This window comes from Anser anser (assembly GCF_964211835.1).
Source record: "Anser anser genome assembly, chromosome: 11".
Classification (NCBI taxonomy): Eukaryota; Metazoa; Chordata; class Aves; order Anseriformes; family Anatidae; genus Anser; species Anser anser.
Window position 1 is genome coordinate 21587536 of NC_139732.1, and position 3796 is coordinate 21591331.

General features: G+C 43.7%; 1 long non-coding RNA gene across 1 annotated transcript; it reads right to left on the bottom strand.

The window, feature by feature from the left end:
* Positions 1 to 202: 202 nt before the first annotated feature.
* On the bottom strand, positions 203 to 1471 carry LOC310905379. The gene is made up of 3 exons (XR_014588979.1): positions 1388 to 1471; positions 565 to 647; positions 203 to 300 (listed from the first exon to the last, which is right to left on the bottom strand). It is a non-coding gene; the product is annotated as an uncharacterized lncRNA (long non-coding RNA).
* Between the last annotated feature and the right edge of the window lie 2325 nt (positions 1472 to 3796).

A 3796-nucleotide genomic window follows, 5' to 3' on the forward strand; every position in this document is an offset into this window, starting at 1 on the left:
GGCTTTCTTTTTTTTTTTTCCTTTTCAGATGGAAAAATAATTCCTAGGGTTCCTTTTACATTTGCTAGAATGCCACGATTCTGTCCTTTAGCACTCCGATCACTCCTCTTTTGGTGTTGCCAGTAAATAATACGTTTTGTTACTGCATCGCTTTTGCCTGCATCGTGGTAAAAAATCATTAATATTTCACACGCACAGTTCAGCAATGTTCTCAAAACCATCAGGTTTTATTAGAGAATGACTCTGACCCTCCAGCACTTTTTCCGGATAAATTTGCTTGAGAATCCATGGGACCTTTACCTGCAAAGGAAAGCAACTCGGAGGTTTTGTCTGCTACTCTCGGCGTTTTTATTCATGAAGCACTTCACTAATTGAATTTTATTCCCATACTCTCGGAACGTCATTAACTGGGTGGTGGGTTTGTGGCTCTGTGCACAAATCTGGTGTACTTTGATCAGAAGGGTGGATAAAGTGTAGAAGCTGTTGGGATGAACCACGCCGTGGCTGCTGCACCACAGCCAGGCGAGGAACAGTGGGCAATGCAGCACGCGCATCGCTCCCTACCTTAAGGTGCCTCACAGAGCCCGCCGGGGCAGTTTTGCTCTGCCAGTATTAATGGCATATTGTCAGTTTCTTCCCTGCATGGGCTAGAAAGAAGGAAATGAAAATATTGATTATTTCAGGGGAACGCATCTCTCTGTTATGTGTGGTGCTAGCAGCGACTGCACATCGGGCACTGGGGAGGAAGTCTACCAGTGCAGATTAAATTTACCTTTATTTACTCTGAAATCACAGTCACCAGTGCTTCAAAAGTTCAATTTGCAGCTTTCTATATGCTCGCTGCATCTGATGGGCACAAGCATCGAACGTCAGCCAAGCTGCAGCTCCTCAAGCGCTTTTCTCCCCGCTGCCCTGCTCGAGCAGTTTATCTCGATAAGCACAAAAGCTCGTGATTCACTTTATGGTAAACGCTGGATTACACTTTCCGAGGCAGCTTTGCTTGGTGTTAGCAAGTAAATCCAGAAAGCGAGCAAATGCATGATAGCGGTTATTTTGCTGATTTAAAAAATATTAAGCAAATACATAACTTGGCTCAAAAGCCAGCAATGTAAAGCGAAAAGATTTGACAGTTGTCAATGCCTGTTAAATGGGCAGGCAGATTAGCAGCCTTACTTTTTAACATATAAACATCTGAAACCCGTTTCCTGTTTAAAAAAAAAAAAAACCCTAGGTGGATGACCTCAGGCAGAATTTTTTTTTATTAACAAATGTGAATTGTACATCATCGTGAAAAAAAATGGGCCACTCTTGGTGGTCTTGATACATTCTGTATATGGGAGAGTGAGAGAGAGAAAGGGGAGAAAAAAAATACAAAAATAAACTTTACCTTCTCACTTTCAGGGTGGGCAATGCCATTCCAGCTTTGGGGTCCTCGGCTCTGGGAAGTGTTAGCGCTGTCACTGCAGCCCTGGTCCCGCGGTACGCGCTGCAACAGCGCTCCGAGGAAAAACATTCCCTGAATTCCTCCTCGTTAGTCCTATCTTTGCTTCGGATTCATGCGTTGCAGGTTCATGTCGCTACTGTCAAATTGCACAGGACATGGCTAATCTAAACCAGTGCCGACCCATAGTCCGACTCAGCAGCAAGGAAAAACATTGACAAATTTGCTGTTTAAAATGCTTTCTACTCTTTCCAGTGTTTTTTTTTTCTTAAAAAAAAAAAAAAAGCTATAAATACACACCACCAGCTGCAACATGTTGCCGAAACCAGCCTTATAGATCTAGCATATTCTGACATAATACGTTTTACTGGCTTTGGGTTAAAATTTGATATTGGAAGTTAACATTCTGATATTTCTGTCCTTAATGGCAAGGAGGGCAGCTGGCTCCCGTAGGCTGCGTGGTGCTGTCCCCACTGGGGATGGACACGCTGGTCGGCACAGGAGCTTGTAAAAGGCACAGTGCAAGGCGAACACAGGCTCATGCATCCATTTAGTCTTTGTATCACGAAAAAGAAAATAAATAAAAAGAGAGCTGTCTTTTAAAGCAGTGTATTATTCATATTAGTGCACAGATTTAATGCAAGGTCCTTGGCAAACCACATAATCACATAACCCTTTTTTTTCCCCAGAATTGGAAGAATGCACTGGGCTGGGGTGCATTCAGGACACTCGGTATCCTCCAGGATTTCTGTCCTCGGGTTGGAGAGCTTCGTATCAAAGCAAAATGCAGACCTCGACCCCAGAAACAGGGAGTACAGAGTGGGTATGATCTTGCCTATTAGTGCTAGTAAAATGAAAGATTTTTTGTCCAGCTAAGCCTGTACCCACCAGCATTTCTGGGAACTCACAGGTCTGAGAAGTGCACCAGTGCTGTTAGTTCGCAGTGGCATATATCATAAAAATGTGTATATAAAAGATCTGCTCTATAGACCGTGCAAGCCGTTGCACTTCCCCACCCATCGGTATCACTGCACTGTGGAGCAGACCCACAATTTGGGATGATGCAGCACATGAAATTGCCCTTCTTCACCCAAAAAGGCTATTTCTAGGGCAGAGCTCATAGGCGGGCATTCTGGCGTGCCCTGACACCGATTCCCCGTGAATGTTAGAAGTTATTTTTGTAATGAGCGATTTACTCTAGCATTAAGAAAATCTATTAATCTTCTGCTCGCTCTTGCAAATGAATCCTCATATTATCTGTATATGCCGTCAGCCAGGATAGTTTAGAAAATACCAGCCCCTATCTTATCTTGTCAGTTCATACGCTGATGGGGGGGGAAAAATAATGGCTGAAAGAGCCACAGGCTACGATAATTAGTAAAATCAAGTGACTTGCTGTTTGTTTGCTTTGCAAAATGAACTTTTACCCCTCCACCGCCACTCCTCCCCCCAATTTTCACCATCTTATCATACAGCATTTGACATGACAGGTTAATGAGAAAACCCCCAAATTGGGCTTCTGCAGCTAATTGTAGCAGTGGTTGCTCTCTGCTCGAACGGCTCAGTGGTCCGGCTCCTTCCCCGTGAAATCTGAGCTCTCAGGGGGATACAAAGGCTGTGATTACAAACGTACAGAAACACTCACTTACAGACAATAAGTTTCTCTTATTACCCTCATTTCTGCTTCTGGGGGAATGAGGTCTGCAAATTTTCCAAGATCTTGTCTTGCACAGCATGCTTCAAGTGGCAGATTTGATTTTTTTTATTTATTTAGTGCATTAGATTTATATTTTTTTTAATATAATCTGCTATTACAGTGGCTCAAGCAGCCAACCTGCAGAGCCTCAGACTCATCCACGGTGCGCTCCTTCAGAAATTGCAATTTTCGGACCACAATGAATTGAACAATTTGGACAACAGAAGACAAACAGTTGCCGTCAGCGTGAGTGGAAAAAGAACCACATGGCGTGCTCTTGCTATTAATAATCCCCATCAGCGTGGAGATCCGTCTGCCATCGCGTGCAGCACGCTGCTACCTCCTGGCTTTTCTGATTGCTTGGGCTCTCTCCCATTAGTTGATATTTTTGGGAAGGGTGTTTTCAGGATTATTTTTCTTTTAAATGGAAAAAGCAGAAAAATGCAGAATTTGAGCTCCTCACATTAAAATCTTATGCCATCTTCCCACAGCCTATGGCATTTCCAGGGAAATCAGCTCCCGTCCAAGTCCCACAGGGAAATGTTGAAGCCCTCAGTGACTCGGGGACATTGAGGTGAAGGGGAAAAAAATCTCTGTCTGCTGCCTTTTCTCTGTGAAAGCCTAAATACCATTTAAATAGCCACTCTTTGGGGAAGAGC